A 12,222-nucleotide genomic window follows, 5' to 3' on the forward strand; every position below is an offset into this window, starting at 1 on the left:
ACAACTTCCTCACATCCTGTGAATTTAAAAACAAAGAGTGATTAGTAAGATTTGTTTAGTATTCATGTGCAGCAACATACCTACCAAAATTTCAAGCGAACACTGACGGGAAAACAAGCTAGAATAGGCATCAAATTGACAGTAAAAACAAGCAAGAATAAGCATGTGTTTTCTTAATGTGTTCCCCTGTTTCAATTAATATTCCATTAATCTCGCATCTCTCTTCTTCTCAATAATTGCCATGAAACAAAAATTACATGGAAGTAGTTGATTACACATTAAAGCTTTGGATTTGAAGTGAACCTCACCGTTAGTGAACTGCTTTAAATAATCATGCAAACTGCTATTTTTAAGTATTTTCAATCAGAGTTAATACAAGTACCGGTGGTCAATAAACCTTCAACTTATACGCGGATAAAGCCGAACTTCACGGCAATATAAAACCTTACTTCAATAGAGAGAGAAAGTGAACTTCAGCAATAAAATGAACTTGCCCAGAAAATGAACTCACACACATGAGTAAACGAACTCGAGACGGCAATGTTTGCGGGCTAACACGAAGCTATTATGTGCACCATACAAATGAACTTGCCAGGTTTCGTTTTTTCCATAAGAAACAGAGAACACAAACAGAAAAAAGAGACAGAACAATGTTTTAGAAGTAGAAATCAACAGTTGACAAACCTAAAGATGGAGCTGTAGAGAGCGATGTGAAGCCCGCTGGACTCTCGAGGATACGCGAGTGAACCCCCAGTGTAGCTACATTTATGCACATGAAACTTTACACTATCAAAAATTAATAAAATAATAGTCCATCTAGCAAGAATATCTAAAGTAAAGTAGCAGGAGATGTGAACCTCACGAATTAGGAGAAATGAACTCCACGGATTAGGAAAAGTGAGCTCTTCATCTCCGCACCTTTATTCTTTTTGTGCACTTGTGCTCGGCTGCTTCACGCAATGAAGAGCATGACTTGCAGTGACAATCATAGGAGCCAGCCGCAAGAACTCACAGCTTGTTGCAATGCTGCTTGTGGGTACTGTGATGATAGTTAATTAAGTCATATAAAAAAGCAAACTTCACATATGGAAAAAGGTGCACTACGCCAATCAAGTAATGTGAACTTCAAAAAAGAAATTTCACAGATCTTATTAGCATAAAAATCACAAACTCAAGTGCAGGCTTGTGAAGCTTTGTGGGTTTCAGCTACTTTTGAGATTAGTACTGCTCAATTAGTTGCAAAAAAATGTCAAATTGTTCTGCTTTTTTTCTCTGATATTAATTTGTACAGACTGCTCTGGGCAAAATATAGATCTTTCTTAGTGTTAAGAATGAGTATAGCAGCATAGAATAGGGAACATGAATGGAATCTTGAATGGATATGCATAGTTCACTAGATAATTACCTTAAGTTTTAGCGTTGAAATCCCCATGGAGTATTACCGGATGATCATGACACGTCTTAGATATAGCATAGTAGGCTCAGTCAAGTAGTGTTCCTTACATATAACAAAAAAGGCAGCATAAGGATACTAGTAGACAGTGGTAGATGGTTAAGATCAAACGAAATACTAGACAATGCTTTTATACATCAAAACAAGATTGCAGCAATATGCATTTTTTGTTTAAATGAACTTCATTTTATTTGCGGAGTGAACTTCACTTTTACAAAAGTGAACTCACCATTACCATTTTAGCGCCGTAATGGTTGGATCGACATGACATTGCTCGCTGGTGTATGTGATGGTGGCCGAGGGTTCTTCGAGGCCTTCCTTAATGGCTGGTAGCTCTGGTACTAGGATGAGACCAACAAAAGACTAGTAATAATCAAGAAACTAACATTTGATTGCCTTCGAGTTCGAGCACGTAAACTCGGTAGCAACTTCTTAGAAACTTTATCACAACTATACCTATTTGTGTCCAGACTGCAGGTATGTGCAAGTGCAATGATTTACTTTAACATTCTAAAATTTTACAACACAGAGTGAACTGCCCGGGATGTATGGAGTGCACTTCCCTGATGTATATGATGCACATGAAATGGACTCCCGCAAAATAAAAAGAGTGAACTTGCCATTTTGAACAAAGTGAACTGTGAGTAGATCTGGAGCGAAACCAACTTATGAATTTAAAAAGAAATTTCACAATAAGGTGAATTGGACCAACAGAACTTCCCAAAACTTAAATGCGAACTTCGCAATGGGTTTAACCCAACTCGTTAACCAAATGTAAATATTTTTACTACCTCACATGAAATACTAAACTTGGCGGGAGCAGAAGTAGACTTTCTACGCGGAATAATTATGAACCGAACTTTCTAACAAAATAAATATGAACTTCCAAAAGAAAAACCAACCAGTTTTTTGAAATACACTCCCAAATAAATCAAGTTTTGTTTTACTGAAAGTGGACTGCCCAGAATCAAGTTTATTTTGTCTTGGAAAAGTTGTACCTTTTTTCTCTAGAATTAAATTGTACAAAGAGCTCTGGGCAGCATATAGACCTTTCTTAACGTTAAGAATGAGTATAAACACATAAGAATAGGTACCTCGAATGTAATCCTGAATGCAAGTATAAATTGTTCACTAGTTAATTACCTTAAGTGTAGTGTTGAAATACCCGGAGAGTATTACTAGCACGCTGGAGGTATGGGGCACAGAGGTAGATCACAGAATAAACTTTTTTATGTCTTATAGAAATGAGTTGGTTTTATTATTTACAAATCCAACTTGAGTTATTTTGTACCGATTGAACTTCAGTTTATTTGCGGAGTGAACTTCAATCTACACTCGTTCAAATTGAATTTTCTGGGGAGTCCACGCCGGCGCTAGTTCACACTAGTGCTCACGGGAGTTTACAGCAGTGGAGGTCTCCCACCGGTGCGGCGATAGAAGGAGAGGCCGGACAGGAAACAAAATGGGGTCTGCCTTCTCCCTCAAATAAAACAACGCCAAAAGCAGTCATGGTTATGCAAAGAAATATATACTCAACTCCAAGAATAACCTAGAGGCAGACTATAACTACAGAAGGAAATCCACAGAAGGAAATGGAAGCTAAATAACTACGTAAAACACATACCTAATAACTTAAACTTGAGCTTGATGGTTAGAACAGCCAAAACGACAAAGCCGTCCATCCAATTTTCGCGCCCGTAGTCATGCTCTTTCTTCCGGAACCGGTGCAAGCATATCTCGAAATGACACTTTCTTTAAGCTTATGCCAAACTCAACCAAAACAACCAGCCAAACAAGAATAGCAGTATGTATATAACAAACTCTGTAGTGAACCTTGCAGACAAACTCTGTATGAACCTTGCAGACAAGAAAACTTGCATTTTAAATAAAAGCGAACTTCACATTTTGGTGTTTATGTGGACAAGCGAACTTGCATTTTAAATAAAAGCGAACTTCATCTTTTTGTGCATATGTGGACAAGCGAACTTGCATTTTAAATAAAAGCGAACTTCACATTTTTGTGAAGCGAGCGTGCATTTTAAATAAAAACGAACTTGCATTTTAAATAAAAGAGAACTTCACATTTTTGTGCTTATTTGGACAAGCAAGCTTGGATTTTAAATAAAAGCGAACTTGCAATTTTAATGAAAGTGAACTTCACTTTATTGTGCTTATGTGGACAAGCGAGCTTGCATTTTAAATAAAAGCGGACTTGCATTTTAAATAAAAGTGAACTTCACATTTTTCTGCTTATGTGGCGAGCTTGCATTTTAAATAAAAGCTAACTTGCATTTTTTATAAAAGTGAACTTCACTTTTTTACATGTCAACAGCAACGACTTGCAGTACCTGGGCGTCCAGCAGCTTGTCCAACAGCATGGCGTGCTCACGGGACTGTAGCCAAGCAGCGAAACTTTGGAGCCTCATCATTGGAAATATTGACATTTTGATGGGGCCTATGCAAAGAAGATAAAAGAGAACCATCATTTGCTTGTGGAGTGAACTACGACCATTTTAAATCTTATTTTGCTAACTGAACTGCCTCTGCGAATTTAGTGCACTGCTTGAAATAATCAAGCGAACTCATATTTTTAATTAGTCATGAGTGAGTTAGTAATTGTGGGATAGGCAAACTGCCCCAAATCAAATTGCTGAACTACCGATATGAATTTATAAACTGTCCAGAGCATACTCTCCAGAATGAACCAACTCAACTGGCCTTTTCTCATGTTTTTATCGACACAAAAATAAACCAACTTTTAACTGTTTTTAGCTGAAACTATAAGACAACCTAAACAAACTCCAAAAACTGGAAATTGAACTAATCTGAGCGATGCGAATTTCTTTTCGTATCGCACTGAACTTCTGTACTGTTTTTTTTTTGCTTTCATGAATAAAGATATCCGATTCTCACAGGCATATCAACAAGCAGATAATGAGCAAATGATATACCATTGCACAGGCGATTATGAGCTTGGAGGAGAAGGGCCAGATGTGTAGGATAACTATTCTACACCCACCCTCTATCTTTGCAACCGTAAATGGCTTTTAAGGGTGAATTACTCGAGCTAGTCATGCATGCATCAGCCATACTGCATATGCATTTCTGTCTTACTACTACTTCCATGTGAATGCGATAGAGTGCAAGGAAACCCATAGTCATTCCAAACAATAATCTAGTAAAAAATAATTTACTCGCAGCTATTTACACTCATAGTGGAATTATGAATAACTAATTTATCTTCTCATGATCATAAAATAAACAAATAAAGGGCACCAACTTGCAAGAAGACAAAACAACCAACTGACAAAATAGAGTGGAGCAAGGAAATTCAGAAAATTAGAATCTTACTTGTGGAAGGAAAAAAGAGAAAAGAGAGGTACTCATTATGCTCAAACGAACTGCAGTTGTTACTGAAATGAACTGCCAGAATGATGCGAGCCATTTTAAAATAATGCACATTTTAGCAACACAGCGTGTCAAAAGATAAATTATAGATGAAAACTCAGCGTACAGATGAATCAAACTGCTTTGACCATCATCATTTCTCATCTAACGACAATTCAGAAACATACATGGACGAGTTCATTATCACACAAATAGGATACCAATTTTTTTTATTCAAACTACCGCTGAATTCATAATTAGAGAAAATACCGTACCAGTAGGGCAATGAGGGTTGACGAGCTGGACTCCCAGTGCCGGCAATGTGAACTCCCCACTTTGGCTGTCCGGCACCACGCACTGGACTGTCGGTGGAGGCGCAGCGAACTTCTATGCAACACACGGCTGTAGCTAACACGGGATACATGTTCATGAGTATGAAGTGAACTTCAATAATGCAAAATTCTGTTTTTAAATTATAAAAACTATTGCATCATCATAAGATAAAACCATTGCATATACAAGAATCATCCATCTCGCAGCCACAAACTTCACAAATATTCTATCTAACAGTATATGTGAACTTCACAAATTAGGAGAAGTGAGCTTCACATATTAGGAGAAGTGAGCTTCATGATTTAGAAGAAGTGAACTTATTAAACACCATATTCTATCTTAAATCATGTAAGGGTGCTGCCTACCTTCCCCATTGTGGACTCCCAAAACGGTGCTCCCTTGATATATTCATCAGAAAGTGAACCTGTCAATAGAAAATTAGAAGTGTACTTATATTATTGTTTTTACAATCAAACTCCTTTTTGCGAATAAATTGTTCCAACAAAAAATCATTTACACAAAAGAGGTGAACTTCACGTTAATACAATACTTAACTTTTCTAGCTACCAAAAACTTCATCAAAAGCTGGTTTTTTACTAGTTCTTCTAATTAACATTCCATTGTACTTGAAAACTGCTGAAACCAAAAATACTTGCTTTGCAACTGACAGAACAGAAACGAACGACCAAATTGGGACAACAGAGAGCGGAGACCAGGATATTTTATTCCAGTTTCATACTATTATACTAAATCTCTTTCATAACTTCCCTAATTTTCCATCTCAGCAACCCCTACTGCCATTATCACGTTATCTAAGTAGGGCTGCATATTTTTAGTAACTCAAGTGTATCTCAGGCGCCTTACGTCATTGATTTTTTTAAAAGCTTGTACCGGTATCTTATATCTGGTTGTTCTTCCTATAATAATATGTAATCTATGAAGAAATAGCTTTGTCCTGCAACAGTCAGATGAAGAAGGAATAAAATTCATGTTATAGCAATACCTTGAGTTGTTCTGGTGCGGGGTGCCACTCCGGTGGACCGTTGTCCGTGAGAAGCCCCATGGCAAGGGGCGAAGCAGTGATGACCCCAACACCTTTGCTCTTCAAGTAAGGCAGTGAATCCAGCAGCGCGGTGTCGTTGATTCCGTAGTGGCAGTAGGAGAGAACCAGATCTACGGAGCCAGGAGGCACCCGGTCGAGCACGTAGGTGAAGATGCTCAAGGGCAGCCCGGTGATTCCGATGAACCGCGCCTTGCCGCTCTCCTTGATCTTCTGGAGCGCAGGGATCGTCTCACGATGCAGACATCAATACAAAGGGCTGGTAGAGGAGATTCGTCGAGCAGGTGGTGGGCGGCGACGGTACGAGACCGACCTGGTCTAGGTTGGTGAATTCGATGTCGTGGCAGTGGAGGATGTCGACGTAGTCGAGGCCGAGGAGCGCGAGGCTCTCGTCGACGCTGCGCGTGATGTGGTCGGCGATGAAGTTGAAGCCTTCCTTGTAGCGGCCGCACTTGGTGGCGAGCACGAAGGTGTCGCGCGGGACGGCCGCGAAGCGGTGGCAGTCCCCGAGCACCGACTCCGACACCGTGCCGCCGTAGTACCTGCGGGAGGGGCGAGGGGAGCGCCGGATCAGAAGCTCGGCTCTTTTGGGGAGGTGGGGAGGCGGGGGCGAAGGAAGGGGAAGGGGGCCGCGCCGGTCGGAGGTGCAGGGGCCTCGCCGGTGGGGGTAGAGGGCCTCGCCGGCGGGGGTGGAGGGGCTCGCCGGTGCGGGTGGAGGGGCTCGCGCTGATCGGGTGTGGAAGGATCTTGTGGTGCACGAGGAGGAAGAAGGTAGTTCACTTGGGTGGGGTGGGCACGGTTCGTTCGGCCTGGTTTTTTCCGCGCGGTGGTCTGGTTCGGGATTAGAAGGTCTTTAGTTAGGGGGTTCTAGAATAGCTATTCTAGAACCCCTCTTAAGGGGGGTTCGAGAATAGTTGGGCTCTATATATATAGAGAGATTTCCCGGGAAGAGAGCTTCGCAGAAAGACGGAAACACCAAAGCGGAGGCTGCTGCAGAGAAGATTGGAGGGGGAAACTCCGCCGGGATCACCACCGGAGAGATCTCCACCTTCTCCAACATCTTCATCATCATCACCATGACCAAGAGGGAGTAGTCCACTTCTGGACTACGGGTTTGTGGCAGTCGCTTGATCTATATCTCTCATGTTCTTCATAGTTCTTAGTGCCATATGAGGTGCCTATCATGATTATGGTCATATTTGTAATACCTATATGGTGGATTCTTATTCTATGATATTGTTTTATGAGATCTAATCTTATTATATGGTGAGATGCATTGATTATGTACCCCGTTCTTAAGTATTTTTCAGATTTATATGTAGGAGTGTGTGTGGGGTGATGTGTGTGTGTGTTAGATGGATTAGCATGGTTTTAGTGATTGGACAGTGACAATATGTTCGAGAGCTATTATGGTTTTTACCTTTATTTTCCTACCTCACTAGGTATAAAGTGAATGCATGTGCTATGTTCATCATGTGATAGTAATGATGATCATGTTTGTTCAAGGTAGCATATTTGATATTCAAACATCATGTCAAAGTTCTTATTGCTATGTTCTGTGAATTCTTAATACAAGAGGGATGGAGTTTCTTTCTTGTGAAGTATAAGATAGGTGTGTTGCATCATATCTATGTTAGGAAGTGATGCACATATTAATTTTGATCTTACATATAATATTATATGTACCCAATTCATATCTAATTGATGAATTGCTTTTTGTCCACCACAACTTTAAGAGAGAAGAGTCAAGTGAACCTATGAACCCCGGTCCACTTTTTATCATGAGAAACACCTTTATATTGCATTTACCTTGTTTTCTATTTGCTGCACTGTTTTAATCCGAAAATAAAAAATATTTACTTTTCATATTTGCATCCAAAACACCAAAAACAATCAACCCCTTTATAGTTTTTACTTAGTTATTTTCTCTAGTCTAGTTTACGACTTGTTTTATTACTACTTGTGTTATTTACTTACACGAAACGTTGTGCTTCACAACCGCACGGTGGAGTTGGGGACACAAGAAATTTATTTTATTTGCAGGAATGTTTGAATGTTTGAAGAAGAGAGAAGAGGATACTCTTCCATCCAGTTCCCCAAGAGAGCGATGAACACCCTCGAGTCACCCTTGTAGGGAAGATACTCCCTTGATACAACACTCTGCACTTGGAGTCCCAACGTATCAAGATCTTTTTGGCGTTGCTACTAGCTGTCATCAAGAGTATTTTCTGGCACTGTTGTCGGGGAACTGAGAAGAGTCGCACGACAGAGATTGTCAACTCCCATAGCAACTGGCAGTATTTTCTGATGCCGTGTCTCACCAAAGCTTGGGGAGGTAACATCACTGTGAGCTCTCTTATCTCTTTTAGATTTTGCATTGTACTTTAATTATCTTGTTTTTGGTCTTTGTTTGCTTATTTTTCGTTTTTTGCTTGTTAGTTCTTTTTCATAAAATGCAAAAATCCATAAAAACCACTATTCTTTAAATTATGTGTGTCCAAACTTTGAGAGCTTATTATGAATATAGATCAGCTAGAGAAGGAAATAGAGTATATGAATTTCTTGAGCACCTCAACAAAATTGCTACTGTTTTTTGTGAACTACATAATATAACTTGATGCACTAAAAATAGTTAGAAACACTCCCACTACCAATGTAAGCATAATAGTGATCCTATAATTGCTGCTTATCAAGTGTGTAAATTTGCATGTCAACATATAGAGCAAGTTGAGAAATATGTTGCTTATGTTGCAGTCCATGAATTAGAATCCCCATTAATGAACAACTTGATATTAGTCATGAGGCACGTGTGATGAAAGGACACATCTCTATTATCTTTCAAATGTGCAAAACAGAATTTTCTGATAATATCTATGTTCTTAATTGTAATAAGAGAAACCACATAACTTAAGAAGACACTAGCTTATTACATGAAAAAGAAAATGAAGAAGCCATAGTCCCATCTAAGCTTGGGGAAGAGGGGGATCTTCCACCTTCATCACCCACATGTGATAATAATTCTAAAACTGAATATGCTCTAGATGATGGATTATTTTTTCTTGAGAATTCTCCATGCTTAGAAAGTACTATTTTATGTGACGATAAAAATGATAAACTTGCTATTTGTGATCATGCTCTCTAACTCTCTCTCACTTTTTTCTCATACTCTTTGTGTTTCTTTTCTCATACTCTTTTTTCACATAACTCTATTTTCACAACACTTTTTCACACAACTATTTTTTCACTCAACCTATTGAGGATGCTCGTTGCTGAAACTAACCTATTAACAAGATGCCGAAGTGCAGGTTCCGTTTTCTCGCTGTTTTTGGTTTCGAAATCCTAGTAACGAAATATTCTCGGAATCGGACGAAATCAACGCCCGAGTTCCTATTTTGCCCGGAAGCATCCAGAACACCCGAGAGCCGCCGAGAGGGGCCACGGTGGGCCCGGATGACATGGTGGCGCGGCCCGGGCGCTGGCCGCGCCACCCTATGGTGTCGTCGCCTCGTTGACCCTCTGCGCCGCCTCTTCGCCTATATAAAGCCCCACGCTCGAAAACCCTTACGGAGGAAGCCACGATACGAGAAAAGCTTCCCGAGCCGCCGCCATCGCGAAGCCAAGATGCGGGGACGGGAGTCTCCGTTCCGGCACCCTGCCGGAGCGGGGAAGTGCCCGGAAGGCTTCTCCATCGACACCGCTGCCATCTCCACCGCCATCTTCATCACCGCTGCTGCTCCCATGAGGAGGAGTAGTTCTCCATCGAGGCTCGGGGCTGTACCGGTAGCTATGTGGTTCATCTCTCTCCTATGTACTTCAATACAATAATCTCATGAGCTGCCTTACATGATTGAGATTCATATGATGATGCTTGTAATCTAGATGTCATTATGCTAGTCAAGTGGGTTTTACCTATGTGATCTCCAGGAGACTCCTTGTCCCACGTGTGTAAAGGTGACAGGTGTGTGCACCGTGTGGGTCTCTTAGGCTATATTTCACGAAGTACTTATTCCACTGTTGAAGAGCGTAGTGAAGTGCTTATTTATATCTCTTTATGATTGCAATGTGCATCGTATCACAATTTATCTATGTGCTACTCTAGTGATGTGTTATTAAAGTAGTTTTATTCCTCCTGCATGTGTGCAAAGGTGACGGTGCGTGCACCGTGTTAGTACTTGGTTTATGCTATGATCATGATCTCTTGTAGATTGCGAAGTTAACTATTGCTATGATAATATTGATGTGATCTATTCCTCCTACATATGCATGAAGGTGACGAGTGTGCATGCTATGCTAGTACTTGGTTTAGTCTTTTGATCTATCTTACACTAAAGGTTACTAAAATATGAGCATTATTGTGGAGCTTGTTAACTCCGGCATTGAGGGTTCGTGTAATCCTACGCAATGTGTTCATCATCCAACAAGAGTGTAGAGTATGCATTTATCTATTCTGTTATGTGATCAATGTTGAGAGTGTCCACTAGTGAAAGTCTATTCCTAGGCCTTGTTCCTAAATACTGCTGAGTTACTACTTGCTTGTTTCTTGTTTTACTCGTGTTTACTCTCGCTGCAATACTACCACCATCAACTACACGCCGCAAGCTATTTTACGGCACCATTGCTACTGCTCATATATATTCATACCACTTGTATTTCACTATCTCTTCGCCGAACTAGTGCACCTATTAGGTGTGTTGGGGACACAAGAGACTTCTTGCTTTGTGGTTGCGGGGTTGCATGAGAGGGATATCTTTGACCTCTTCCTCCACGAGTTCGATAAACCTTGGGTGATCCACTTAAGGGAAAACTTGCTTGCTGTTCTACAAACCTCTGCACTTGGAGGCCCAACACTGTCTACAGAGAAAGGAGGGGAACGTAGACATCAAGCACTTTTCTGGCGCCGTTGCCTGGGAGGAAAGGTAAAAGGTACTCACACTCCGGACCTCGGCTACTAAGCTATTTTCCGGCGCCGTTGTAAGTACTCGAAGCTATTTCCTTTAGACTCTGCAATTGCGACATTTGGTTTCTTGTTTACACTAGTTAGGCATAATGGAAAACAACAAAAATATGAGAGATCTTTATGAACTTTATCTTGAATTAGGACATGATGTGTTTGAAGAAAGAATTAAAAAACCCATGGAACTTTATATGCATGATAATGGGAATGTTATTAGTATGAATGCTTTGAACACTATTGTTGCTAATGCTATGGAAAATTCTAAGCTTGGGGAAGCTGGCTTTGATGAGCATGATATTTTTAGTCCCCCAAGCATTGAGGAGAAAATTTACTTTGATGATACTTTGCCTCCTATTTATGATGATTATAATGATAGTAGTCTTTTGTTACCACCTGTTATGGAGGATAAATTTGATTATGATTACAATATACCTCCTATATTTGATAGCTACTTTGTTGAATTTGCTCCCACTACAATTAATAAGAATGACTATGCTTATGTTGGGAGTAGTAATTATTTTATGCATGAGACTCATGATAAGAATGCTTTATGTGATAGTTATATTGTTGAGTTTGCTCATGATGCTACTGAAAGTTATTATGAGAGAGGAAAATATGGTTGTAGAAATTTTCATGTTACTAAAATGCCTCTCTATGTGCTGAAATTTTTGAAGCTACACTTGTTTTATCTTCCTATGCTTGTTACTTTGCTCTTCATGAACTTGTTTATTTACAAGATTCCTATGCATAGGAAGCATGTTAGACTTAAATGTGTTTTGAATTTGCCTCTTGATGCTCTCTTTTGCTTCAAATACTATTTCTTGCGAGAGCATCATTAAAACTGCTGAGCCCATCTTAATGGCTATAAAGAAAGAACTTCTTGGGAGATAACCCATGTGTTATTTTGCTACAGTAATTTGTTTTATATTTGTGTCTTGGAAGTTGTTTACTACTGTAGCAACCTCTCCTTATCTTAGTTTTGTGTTTTGTTGTGCCAAGTAAAGTTTCTATGTCAAAGTTGATGTTATATTTGGG

General features: G+C 39.9%; 1 long non-coding RNA gene across 1 annotated transcript; it reads right to left on the bottom strand.

Moving 5' to 3' along the window:
* Nucleotides 1-988: 988 nt before the first annotated feature.
* Nucleotides 989-1,725, bottom strand: LOC124708356. The gene is made up of 3 exons (XR_007005112.1): nt 1,683-1,725; nt 1,406-1,498; nt 989-1,039 (listed from the first exon to the last, which is right to left on the bottom strand). It is a non-coding gene; the product is annotated as an uncharacterized LOC124708356 (long non-coding RNA).
* Nucleotides 1,726-12,222: the final 10,497 nt, after the last annotated feature.

This window comes from Lolium rigidum, chromosome 4 (assembly GCF_022539505.1).
Source record: "Lolium rigidum isolate FL_2022 chromosome 4, APGP_CSIRO_Lrig_0.1, whole genome shotgun sequence".
In the NCBI taxonomy this organism is placed as follows: Eukaryota; Viridiplantae; Streptophyta; class Magnoliopsida; order Poales; family Poaceae; genus Lolium; species Lolium rigidum.